The following is a 13,847-nucleotide window of genomic DNA, read 5'->3' on the forward strand; positions in this document are numbered from 1 at the left end:
CATTGCTGCACCTCTTGCTATTTAAGTCTCAATTTGCCTTTCCCTGAAAATATGATTCTTTCTTCCATCATCGCAGGCAGAGGAAGAAACATGCATTTTCTCACCATCTGCATCTGCAAATCAGAATTCTGCAATTCTCTGCAGAATGGCTTTGGACAGCACTCTTGCACGGCATTTCTTGCACAAACCTAAAGTCTGTGCTTTTCCTATGTTCTGTTGGACAAAACAGATTAGAAGTAGCAAAGAATAGAACAGAAACAGCATCGGAAGCAGCTGAAGTCAGAACTAGGAACTTCTCTGATTTCAAAAGGAAGAAAATAAGGCACTTTAATCTTTCATTTAAGAGCGTTTTAATGATCTACTTGTCAAGACCTTGGAACAAACAGGTTTTAGCCAAAGTTTTGCACTGCATTCTCACACCCGCCCTCCTTAGCTGACGGGGAAAACAAGAAAAAGTCAGAGAAGCGAAGCCCAGATGTCCCAAAATAAAGTACACTGCAAAAAAATAAAATAAAATAAAAATAAAACCTACAAGCAGCTCCACGTGCTTTATGCATTATATAGAGGAACAGAAAACCTACTGTTCACAAACCGGCTCTTTTACCAGGACCCATGCTCCTTGTAATGGTTGTTTATTTTAATCAAGCCAGTACCTAAAGGTTCACATTAAATACTTTTCCATGACTTCTAACCACTGATCCAGTATTAGTTTACATTCACTCAGAACGCCATCCCGGGGAGAAAACAGGTCGCAGAACATATCAACTCGAGTAAACCAAGGGGGAACTGCTCTGCAACTGCCAACCCGTCCCACCTTTAACCACAGCGGTGCGGCTTCCCAGCTCAGGTGGGCTCCCCACAAGAGACCCCCCAACAGCCGCAAAAGGAAACAGCACAAAATAAATAAATAAATAAAAGAAAAAGAAAGACCGAACTTCACATTTACTGAAGTTTCTGGAATCACCTGCAACGTGAAAATCCAACCATACCGCCTCAGACGGCATCGTTGGAGGGAACTCAAAAAAACCTGCTGCCGGAGCTCAAGCATCCAAATAATATTGTTGATATCAAAAAGTGTGTGTAGCCAGTACAACAGGGTTTTTTAAATAGATCTAGCTATTCTCTGGGTGCTTTAGTTCGATATTTTCATTTTATAATAAGCATATTTGCTGCGTGGAGGTTAGTCACGTTTTTATGTTTTTTGTCTTGCCTTCCTGGCTCCCCTCTTCAAAGTCGTACGGAAATCTAAAATATAAATAAACAATCTCTCGGAGAAAGATGAATGCATAAGCGAATTCCAGCAGAAACGACGACTTGACAAATCTCATCACATCAAGCTCTGCAGTAGCACATTAGTCTCTCTCTGAGCACACTTTGTACTCGGAGTAGCCTCAGCACTTCAGGAGGTACCAAATATAACCCAGCCCCATTTTAACTTCCTTCCAGGAATACACACCATCATTTATCAAGACGACGCGGGCTGCAGTTTAAAGTTCCAAAAGCTTCAGTAACATTGCTTAAAATTAAACAGATGACTCCTTTTGCAGCAAGAAAGGACAGAAAAAAGCTAGGTCCAAGCATATGGGGGAGAAAATCACCTCCCCTCAAGCCTTCAGGTCTTCCTCCGTCCTCAAGCCCTTCCCCGAGAAGCACGCTTTGCTAGCCGCGCCGAGCTCCGTGGGCAGCCGCGGGGTCAGCGATCCTTCCTTCCACCGATTTGACGCCAAAAGCTACGGCTCTTTGTCACTGCTATTTCATTTAGCGGAGACGGCTTGATAGCCAAGTCTGTCTGAAGTCCAAGCTTCGGAGCGCTTCTGCATCTTTACCTTCGTGTGGCCAAAGAAGGGTTTTCAGGCGCTGCCTCCCTTTAGCCGCAGGACCGCGTTGCCGTAACCCTCCGTGCGGGAGGGCGAGCAGAAACCCCACCTTTCTGCTCACCTCTAGCTGGCGAAGAGTGGGAGAGGAGTGCAAGGCAAAAATGTCATTAAAGGTGTGCTGAATTCATCACTATGCTCTGTGTCGCATACAGTGAGGGCTTCAGGTAGAAGGATAAAGATATTTATTAGAAAACCAGCAAAACAAAATATATTTTAAAGGGTGAAAAATGGCAGTTGAGGAGTTATTTGGTGAATTTGGGAAAATAGCACAATATTGGCAAGCTCTTCTAGCACAACTGTGTTCATCAAGAGCACGATCACGCATTAAACGAGAGCCCCAAGGACAGCATACTGGCACAGCCCCACCAGCCGGCCGGGTATGTTGAAAGCAGACAGAGAAGAGCAGCAGCTCTGGCCACTTCTGCCACTTGCAAAAAGAGGAACAAATCTGGCAAAGTCACCTACAAAATGAGCCAGAGCAGGCTGAGAGGGAAGAGAAAAACTTGCTCAGCCGGAGATTAACCAACCAACCAACCAACCAAAAAAAAAAAAAAACAAAGGGAATAAACTCATTTCAGTAAGGTATCTAATGCATCTACTTTGCATTTATGCATTTAAATATATTTAATATCTGCTGCAGATATTAAATCAAAACACCGCATTTTTAATTGCTGGTCCAAAATTACTGCACTTTAAAGTATTGTGAGCCTTTTGGTACAAATCTGCAGAAAATACGCACCACTCCCTGAAGAGCCAGTCGGGGCTTTCATTTGAAGCTCCCAAGAAGCAAGAGGATTAGTTATCCGGCTCACAAATCCCTAGCAAGGAAACGCTTTCACTGCTCCCTTGGGGAAGAACGTCAGAGAAGGACTCCTGGTCTTGCCTGGTTGTCTCCAGGTCTAAAGGAGACTCCTCGTTCCACCTGATAAAAGAATTAAGACACGGAAAATAACGGGGAACGCTGGTTTCCCGAGGCAGGTTTCGGTTTCCTCCTCCTGCTGTTGAGGACAGCCGCTCGCCGGCTCGGGTTCGGAGCCGGTGCGGGTACCGCCATCCCTGCGCGGTGCCACGCGGAGCCAAACGCCGGCGAGCGCCGGCGGGAAGTTGGAATTCGGGTACTCACAGCTACGCCGCCGACAGCCAAGCGGTATCCGGACGGTAACCTGACGCTTTAAAGAGCGTGGCAGGCGTGCGTGGTGTTACTGGAGATTTCTGCCTGGTTGTGTTTGTTTTTTGTGGGGTTTTTTTTTTGTTTTTAAGGTAGATAACTGCTAACCCTCCTCCTCTCCTCAGTCCACGCGGATTTTTGCTCCCTTTGCACGCACACCAGATTTTTCCAACTACAAGTGCAAAACTGCTTCGGTGTAGAGCTGAGGCGCTTCTTCGGGGTCCTGCTTACTACTTCCAGCTCCACGCAAACCCCTGCCGACTCCTCCTTTTCCAGAGCCAAAGTTGCACCAACTTGCTGGATAGGCTCATTAACTTCAGCATGAATACCTTTTGCACCAGTTTCCCCTTAACTTCTAATTTCCTAATTAACGTTTTTCAAGCATTTTACCTCTATCAACTTGGGCAGAGGAACCGAACAAAGAATTCCTGCAGCTTGCAGCTTAATGAAGCCCTCCCCTCCCTTCCCCTCCTCTTCTTGGTGTGGAAAAAAGTTTAAATCCCTTCACGTTTCCTTATAACATTACTGCAGCTGCTTGGCGAGAAAAGTTGTTTCCTAATATCTTCATTGGCCGAATGTGGTATTTCAAGTATGGTAGCAACATTTATTTTAATCCTATCCTCCCCTCCGACGACCGATATTTAGTTTGCTTCTTCTGTTTTGGTACCCACTGCGTTATGATAGCCTTACAATTACAATTATTCTCCCAAAGTAACTCTGCTTTTCTATCAGTTGCTCTTGCTCTTCTTGCTATAAAATTAGACTCTGGCCATAGGAGCAGCGTACACGGATTATAAAATAGATTACAAATTAATTAGAGCATCCTGATAAGAAACCTACCTTGGTAGACTGTGGATTATGATAAAATAGTGTTAGCCTAATTTGTTTTTTTTTTTTTAATAAAACTCTGCAACTAGTCATCAAATGAAGATTAAAAACATTCACCAAGTGTCTGATATGCCCGAGAGTAAAGACGCAGCACTGTTAACTGAGAGGACTACTCTGTTAGGTTGGACACACTGCAAAGCTTTCCTTAAAGGTCCATTTTGCACCTCAAAAACTTCATACCAATGGAGTCCCTTGAACTTTGTGGCCACCCATCAGGACGTGCACTGAGACGGGAGTTTCTGAAGGGACAGAAAAGCATTTGGAGGTAAAATGCAACCAAACAGGGTCTAACAATACCAGACTGGAGCCAGGTAGCTAAACACTCGCCTTCCTTTAAATCCTGCCCCGTAACGCTTCCCGTTGCCCTCCGAGAGGCTTCAAAGCAAGGAGAACCGAGAAGAGTTTTCAGGGCACCAAGAAATAAAATCCAGTTGGCTGAGATCCCATGCTGAACACCCCATCAGGCAGCAAGGAGGGCACCCCCGTGAGCTCCCACCTCCGCACTCTTCCATTCCCAAAGTGCCAGCCGGTCTCGTTTCGACCATTCGTTAGTAAACGACTCCCTTCCCCACCCTGTCCGCAGCAACCGCTCGCAAGAGGACGAGAGGAACCTGTCCTTTCTAAACGGGGAGGTTAGCACTTACTGCGTCGGCCACCAGTTCTGCAGCTGTCCCACAGCACCGGACGACAAGCAAACGGTTTGGGAGGCAGATACGTTTTCCACCCTCCCAAAGCTCGATCCCGTTTTCTCCTTGTCCTTGAACACCCGTCTGCCTTGGCCCAAGGTTGAGCTTGTATATCCTCATCCACATCTCTGTGTCCTCAAGGAGAGCCTTGTATCAAACACACTCCTAGCCCCAGGCAGGCAAAATTCACCAAAGAACACAAAAGTTGATATCTAAGTTATTTAGTTCTCATTTTCATCAGTATTTCAAGTCAATTATTGAAGTATTGAAATGGGGTTTGGGATTAGCTATTTCCTCTTGAGCCATTTATATATTCCAAAACACTCTGAGGTGTCTAAGTTACAGACGACTTTGTAATCAAAAGAAAACAATTTAATTATCTCAGATTAATGTTAATTGGACAATTTACTGCGCTACTGACAATACTGAATCCTCAAAATCAAACATGGGGAAGTTTCCCAGTGTTTTAAAAAAATATATATATATATTTTATATTATATATATATATATACACACATACAGCAATCAACTTAAAAATAAAAAATAAAGCTTATGGTTATAGCATCCTCAATTTGACCTTAATCTCTCTATTAAAAAAATTGAGAAAAACATCTTAACACAAGTCTTAATAGCATTTAAAAGGAGGTGTTAATGAGACTAGGACGGACAATCTATTCAGACATTAGAAAAAGTACTGACAGTGTTTCACTCTCTCCGGAAAGGTAAGGGAAAAAGAAGTCGTGAAACCTTTACTCACTCAGGGAATGTAACTGAAGGACATAACTTAAAGGCAATGAAAGAGTGTAGTATTGAGTTGGAAGCAAGGAGATACCACAGGTGGCAGATCCGATTTTATTGAGTATCTAAATTAATAGCTCCAAAGAAGAAGTGGACAAAACATTAGTGAACATGCAGAGATTATCCAGAATTGAGCAGATTTAAAATAAATAAATAAATAAATAAAGATCCACCTGGGGAAACTGGAAGCCAAAATAACCGTGGAAATACCTGTCAGCATCAACACTCAGCACTGAACAAAATAACTTGGAAACCTGAATGGAAAGAAGTAATTCTGGAAGACGGAGAGCATCACACAAAGCCTCCGTGACACCGCTGCCTTGAAGGACCTTCCCTTCTTTCCTCCCTGCAAAAGCCGCCCGTTGCCTTTGCACTAAACACAACAGTCACGGAGCCATACAGCAAACCAGATTAAGTGAACTGATCTGGGTTAAAAATAACCTTTTTTTTTTTTTTTTTTTTTTTGCTGTTCACCGATCTGGCTCGCCATATGGCCCCTCGGGCAGCTGTATCGGCACGTTTAAGGCAGCGCGGTAATGGGAAGAGGCAGCACGGCAGGAGTGAGGGTCCTTGGGCAGCACCGCCGCGGGAAAGGGGCTTCAGCTGCACCTCGAAGGAAGGAAATACAAACCCAGTCAACCAGGGTTTGTGCAGTATAAACATCACACAAAGCCACCCCCTTTTTTATGCATAAGATACATAAGAAAAGAGGTATGGAAAGAGAAGACATCATTAAAAGCTGACCAGCAAAGCTGGGCATCCATCCTTCAAAAACATCCCGTTGTCTGCAAAAACTCGCAGACTTAAAGAAATAAAATGGGCAAACATCAGTATTTTAATTAAAACTCTCCGTTCTTGTGAATATGGTAATACACAGAAACTACCGTTCCAGTTCTCACTGGACTGCTTCAACCTTCAGCCCTCCGTAGGCCCAAGCTGAAATGCGCATTCCTGACCACACTTCCCTTTGAAATCACTTCTGCTGGGCTCTGTCAGAGTTATTTGCTTGTTTTAAGGATGCCACATCAAGGCTAGAAGGACACAGTGAGATTAGGAAAGCAAGTAAACCATGTCAACATTTTTACTTACTTGTCAATTACTGATTAAAAAAAAAGGACCTAATTCTCTGGAAAATTTGAGTGGTTGCTTTTAGTGCTGAAGACCAGGAAAAGGACAACTGCTACTGAAACATCAGCAACGTTTTGCCTGTGCAGCTCCCTGCTGCTGTTCACCTCCGGATTTCGGCTCAGGAGAGGACTCTTCCAGGTGCAGAATTTGCTAACCTACGTAGCAACAGGGTGGATGGGCTCAAGAAATTTAAGGCATCCATTCTAGTCTCAATTCACATCAGCTGGCATGACAGACTATTTTAAAAAGACTAATTCTAAGGCCAGTCCTTCAAACATGCCAGAGGATACAGTAATATTTAATTGTAAAGTATCTGCTACATTTCATAATCCAGAAAATACACTGAAGATGATACATTCATTCAGACTCTTGGGCTTCGCTATTTCACTACATTTAGAATAGCAACTGATATTTTTATGTTCTAGTCTAGATTCTCAACCAGTCTCTCTCTCTCTGAAGAAAAGTTTTGAAATTAAAGGAAATTTTAATTTTAAAGGGGAAAAAAAAAACTATCTACCACGGGCAAATCCAACCAGCTACCCTGGCAGTGGGACGATCAGCTCTGCGGACGAGAGAACAACAGATGTCACCTTCCTAGACTTTAGCAAGGCTGTTACACAGATGTTTGCAGCAAGAAAATACATGCTCTTCAAAATAAGCCATTTATTTGTCAAGTGGACAGCGGGATTTATTCAGTTACAGTGGGATAAAACAGTAAGGACCTCAAAGAACCTCTCTCACCAGTTCTGATGTTTTTTTGCAAGCTTCGGCCTGTCCTATAAAGCCAACTACTTGCAGTCAAACTCCAAAATAAAATTACCTTAAGGGCAAAGCTTGATCTCTCCATGATGTTTTGCTAATACAAGCACATAAGAAGAGACACAATCTTTTCTCCAGTGTCCGCAATGAGATAATCATGACAAGATCAATTTGCAGATTGATGCATTGACAGAGTCTTTTTGCTGTAGTTACTTCCACTTGAAAAAAAAAACATTTAAGCTACATCGACAAAACCATTGCTTCGCCAGTATAAGCTATGTCTTGACCAAATTATTTTGTTAGCAACCTTTTTAGTCTATAACCACGACATCCAATCCTACAGTCCCATATGTCTTGTGGGAAGGAGTTCTGGACAAAAAAGTGATTTATAAAAGTGATTTTTTATTTAGCCATAGAGTTCCCTAAGGCAACAATCTACTGTTTATCAGATCCTTCAACTTCCATTATACCGAACACACACAGGTTGACTTACATCAAACCAGCATCCCCGCCCTGAACTACATGGAACTAAATAATTTATTGAGTCATTCATACAGATTAGGTAGCAAAAAAAAGAAAAAAAATAGGGTGGATGAAAGTGTTTTTTCATCAGCATAAAGGTATTTCCAAAGTTCTCCACAATTTTTCAAGGACTTTAATTACTTGCCTTTTCAATAACACACTCCTTTTAAATAAGCCCAAGAGAAATTAAATACTAGATGATAAGTCAACATTTCTTCCAGCAGGGTCTAAAAGGGCCTGTTTAAAGCAGTCTCCATCTCTCCATCCGTTGGAAGTCATTAGCAACTGCTGTCAGCACAGACCTAGTTTTTCTTCACTTGATTCCCCTTGCCACACAGACACATAGATTTTTTCAGAAGCAACATCAGCGAGAAAGCTAGTCAAAATTTACAGCAATATCCACCAGCTCTTAAACAGCTCGTTGGGAGGGGGCCGTCCCTGCAAGTACTTCATCTTTTTGAATATGCCAGATGGATACAAAATTCCTGATAATATTAGAAAAAAAGCTTGCTTCCAGCCCTGCAACAGCTTTTTGATGGACTTTAATCATTTATTGCTTCACTATTGGCCAATCGCAGCAAAGACCACCTCTAAGAGCACTCTAATCCTCCCCCGACACGTTTCACATCTTGCGATCAGGTCAGGTCACTGAGCAGGCCAGAAATTAGCCGCTATTAATTATTTAGTAATACAAAGTGCTGAGTTCCACCATTTTCCGTGATGCCATTTCATAAGTTTCTAGTGTGCTGTGGTACTCTTGAACTTCCACATCCACCATAATAAACATACGTACAAAATTACTACAGGTTGCTCGCAGCAGCTCTGCCCTGTCGACATCTTCATCGCGGTCATCCTCTTCTGTCCCACCCAAGTGCCCTCGCTGCCCGGCTCCTTCCTCTTTGGCGTGCCAACATCTCCTCTGAAGACTACTTGCACAAAAGCATACCAGCCTTTCCTCCCAACAGCTCCTAAAAGTGTATTTTTCACCCATGTCCCTTTACACAACTCCCAGTCTTTCCACTCTCGGTTTTTTTTTTTTTTTTTCGTCAGACTATCTTCTTTCGGTTTAAAATGCAACTTCCCTAGGAATGGGCTGTGCCTGATTTTTTGCAAAGTGCGTATCAAAATTAAGTATCATGTAACAAATATATATATTTTTTCCTCCTAGTTGAACATAGTGAGAAATATTCCAGAGCAATAAGGCACATGCAATGGTCAGTGACAAAGTCTGGTGTTCTCTTGTCAAGTGCCCTTGATGAACCTCTCTCAGGAAAGCTACAACGTGTCTTCAAACCATCCTGAAAATGTGACTGGGGAACCAAACCCATCACTCTGCCCACTGTTATCTAATTAAGATGCTTATGTAGCCTCATCTTCATAGTACCCAACCACAAACATCATCTGAAGGTATTTTTCTTTACAACATTTCTGCAAAAAAGGGAGTAGTATCCATCTCGTACAGATGAGAAATAAACCATATTACACAGACTACGGACAAATCCCTCAAAGATATTTAGGAGCTCAACTCCCACTGAACCCATGTTAGATGCCTAAATTCCTTGGCAGCTCTGGGCAGCAGAGACATAGCCCCCTCAAGGAGAAAGCTGTGTTTCACGTTCAGGTTCTGCTGCACATTTTGGAGAACCTCCAAACGTGCCAAGGCCTCCATACACACGAGAACCTCCAAACCTGAGCTTCCAAAATTCCTTTAGTCCCCCTGTATTGCAGCAGTTTCAGTACATGCAGTTTTATAGGGGTGAAAGGTTCAGCCATTTCATGCTTTCAGGAATCATAACAACTCCATTTTATTTCATGCACTGCAATCAGAGTTTTGCCTGTAGTTTGGCAGCTTTTTATACCATATAATAACAATTAACTCCCTTTGGCATAATTTATATGAATCATTGATTTAATACAGATAGCTAGGAAAAAAAAAGACCTATTAAGTCATCTAAATGACCCTGCCATCGCTGCTGGATTGTTCCCGGCAGCACATTTTCCATGCTTGTTTTAAATGTGCTTGCCACAGCATAAGTGCAAAAATTGTCTGCAAAGCAGAGACATGTTTCACTAACATATGCTTTAAGTCAACACGGTGTTGGAAATCTTCAGTTTATGACTAAATGTTGCACTGCACTTTTATTCCTCCAAATAGACTTTAACATCTCTTGAGGGAGTGAAAAGGGCTGTTTGTATTTCACCGTGCTGCAAAAAAAGTCTATAAAAAATACTTCCCTGATGATTTTTAAGTTGAATGCAAGGCTTACATGTGCAACAGGCTACTGAACTAGGACGTGGAACATACATCTAGGAGAAGACATGGATGTACTGCAAAAGCATGCCTGTCCTAGAGGTACAAATAGAGGCACAAGACGTAAGGACGGGATTGTTTTTTTCTTGCCTTCGTAAGACCGAAAGGTGAGGCTTTCTTCATGCAGCTCCCACAGGCTGGTTATGAGAAAACAGAACTGGAGGCAGTCATAGTCTCACTTCTCGCTTCAATCCTGGAACTACTGCTGGTGGATGTGCTTCTAAAACCTGTTCTTAGAAATCTTTCTAATATGGATTCCCTTGTTTCCTTAAACAAAACAAAAAAAAAATCAAGGTTTGGGGTTGTTTCATCTCCCCCCTCCCTTCAGTGTGCAATCTAAGTCTACCTTCTATCCGTTGCATCTTATTCCATCACCGCACACGTCCGGGAAATGCATGCAATCTGCTCTGTAGCCTCCCCTTTACATAAATGAAGATAACTGATGACAGAAATGAGGTTTCCCCTGCATCTGCTCTTCTCCGGGCTGAACAAACCAGCTCTCTCGCCTCCTTGTCTAACGTCAAGTGCTCCAGCTCTCCACCACCATGGAGGCTTCTGCTGGTCTCGCTCCAGCATCTCATTGCCTTTCTTGTATCAGGGCACTCCACATATTGTCCAGACATAGTCCCATATGTGCTGAAGAGAAGAGAAAAGCCACTTCAGCCTTGCTGATAAAACCCACAGTACGGCTGGCCTTTGCCACAAGGACACAGGGGACTCATAGGTCAAAACCCCTAGAGCTTTTCACCAACCAGACAGGCCCTAGCACACGCTCTTGCATGACATTAGTCCAGTCCAGGCACAGGACTCTGCACTTGCCTTTGCTGAGCTTCGTGCCATTTCCATCATCCCTCTTCTCCAGCTTGTTAAAGTCCTTCTGAATGGCAGCCCTGCCCTCAAACACAACGAGCACAACAAGCCTAGCTTCATCCATCAATCTGCTAAGGATGTATTCTATCCCTTCAACCGAGTTGTTGAGAAAGATATTAAAAAGTATCCCCCACGATCAGTCCTCAGGGACTTTTAGTCCTTCCAGTCTTACAGTCGAGCCAATTTTCTACCCATCTCATAATCCATACCTCCCCAAGAGAGGTGCAAGGATGCTGTGGGAGACCAGGTGGAAAACTTGCTATAGCATCAGTAAATGACACCCGGTGGTCTCTCGTTGTCGCCAAAGCCCGTCATCCCACTATCAGAGGCACTCAAGGTGGTCTGCTTCGGATGCTAGCAATGCCACACATCGCAAGTACGATGATAAGAAGAGAAATGTGTGCACCAAGCACCTCTGTAAAAACGCAAACTAAATATCCTGATGCTTCACTTGAAATTAGCAGTGCTGGCAGAGCGTTCCTGTTTTGCCTTTGCTAGCACTGCTTAGCAAGCTGCAACCTGAGGGGACAGAGAGATTTATCTAAGCAGTGATAAAACAAAGCTAAGCAAAATGATTTCACAGTCTGCTTTAAGAGCCCCCCATGTGTGTTTCCTTGACCTACTAAAAGCCGATTGCAGTAAAAAGCCTACCAAACAAACATACAGGGCCTTCCCATGGAAGTCATTACTTTCTAAACAGTGCATAAAAAAAACAAAAAGTAAAAAAACAGCATTTCAGGAAAACAGAAATGCCACGAACTAGCAAGAATTAAAAGTCCACAGATTCACTCTGCATCTCGCAGTACATGCTCCAAGCAGCCATGACGTCCCCTCCGTCCAGAGGGAAAGGCTTTTAGGCTTTTGCACCTTCCGTCAACCTTTGCTATTCTAGCACCATAATATTGTTTGCAGTTTGGCTTTGGGCTTAATTCAGGCAAATACAAAGCATGTCTTACTATGGCACACTGAGCAAAAAATTCAAGGGGGAGAAAGTAATGCACAAAATTGCTATTACTCAGGAGTCTGAGCCGACCCTGATGGTTCATCGCCCTACGAGAGCACCACGGAGGGAACAGCGCCTTCTGCTTACGGGTACCTCCGGGAAACATTTCACCTTGATTCAAACATCATCTCCTATTCATGGGGGGGGAGGAGGAGGGGAAGAAAACACAACACTGAAAGTTAAACCTAGCGCCCTTTTGTCTGCTGTGGAAGACATGCAGGGACGAGAGGTGCTCATTAATGCAGAGGAATATAAACTGTCAAGAGGGGAAAAAAAAAACAACAGCTTGAAAAGAAACATAAAGGAAAGCAGAGGAAAAGTAAAGCCATCAGGGGAACCAGAAGACAGCGTACAGATCACACATTTGCTTTTTAAAGCAAGAAAAAGGCCTCCTGAAATTACATTCTGAAGGTGTCACAAGCCACAAAAATATAACTTGTTTCATGAAAAAGGACAAATGAAGCACAGTTTGTTCCACACGTCAAAGGCACTTCATTTTTAAGTTATATAAGGACAATCAGATTTTGTACTAATTCTGACATATTTCTTAGATCAACATTAACAACAACCTACATTAACAACAACAGAGTCCTGTTCACTGGGAGCTGAGGGTGCTGTATAAATACATACATATATAAAATAACATTCCCATATAATATTGCTGATACTGTTTTCATTTGGCAACGATTCAAAGCCCCGTTAATCTAGTAAAAATACTGGAACAAGCTGTTGGTGACAGAATCTCCATTTTCATTGAAATCTTCCTATAGCAATTCTCACTGAGGTCAGTAAAAGGCATCTCCTCATAAAAACCTAAAGGATCTCACTGACTGCACAGGGAAGTTAGATCGGGAGCAGTCTGAGGCCCTCAAACTTGGAGCCTTTCCTGGTCCCAAGACTACCGGAGGTGGGAGGGAGAGCGAGAAAAATGCCCACTTGTTCAGCTGGTACCAACAGTACTATCTTGCAAATAAACAAAAAGGACATTTTAGTAGAACCAGTTGGAGCTTTGAATGTACTCATTAAAAATGAAATGTTAGCGAGACCTATATGGGTAAAAACCGCCAGGTATCCTTGCCGACTATTTCGAAGACCTGTCTATCACTGGAACGGTCCACACCTTTGAGAAATATTTCCTCTTTCTGCTCTACCTCACCGGCAATAAGGAAAGGTTTCCGTCTGAGCTGGCAGGCTTTTATTGCTGTGTGCGAGCGGTAGGCACAAAAAGACTGCTTGCCTCTCAGCTAGTGAAAGAAAAACGCTCCCATGTAATAACACCAGCTCTAACATGGAAAAAGATCTGCTTGTGGCTTTGAGAGCTGAACTCTCAAGGGAGCAGGTGTGTGGAATAGCAACCATTTTTCCTGCTTTCTCTGAAATAACAATGTGTTGCCTTCTTGCAACCTTTGCTGCCTTGAGCTTCAAACAGTTTCTGTCTGTCAAAGGGTGCCCGTGATCCGAAGTTGCCATAGCATCCCAGATGGAGCCTTTGGTTCCTCCTTGATGCAAGGACACAAAAGGAAAAGACAAGGTAAACTTTATAGCATCACAAGTAGCATTTGTGATAGCGTACGTTAGAAAGGAGGAGATAGATTCCATGTTTGTTTAACTGACAAAAGCATTTGCATTTATCTCCATTCCTTTTTCTGTAGCTGGCTGAAGGACACCTGCCTTTCTTCAGCCGGTCTGAACTCTGTCTGGCCATAGGCAAGGTTGAATATTTCTCCGAATTCAAGTTGAGCTAAAAGACCTTGAAAGCCTTCAAGGCAACAGTTCTCCTATTTGGACATGATAAAGAATCTTCTAATTCAAAAAATACCATGCTCTCCTCATCCAC

General features: G+C 43.0%; 1 protein-coding gene across 3 annotated transcripts in view; it reads right to left on the reverse strand.

The window, feature by feature from the left end:
- The window catches only part of FAM168A (family with sequence similarity 168 member A), a 178,242-nt gene that overhangs the window by 127,714 nt on the left and 36,681 nt on the right, over nucleotides 1-13,847 (reverse strand). The gene's annotated exons all lie outside the window — the stretch shown is intronic.

Source organism: Rhea pennata, chromosome 1, assembly GCF_028389875.1.
Source record: "Rhea pennata isolate bPtePen1 chromosome 1, bPtePen1.pri, whole genome shotgun sequence".
NCBI classification, from domain to species: Eukaryota; Metazoa; Chordata; class Aves; order Rheiformes; family Rheidae; genus Rhea; species Rhea pennata.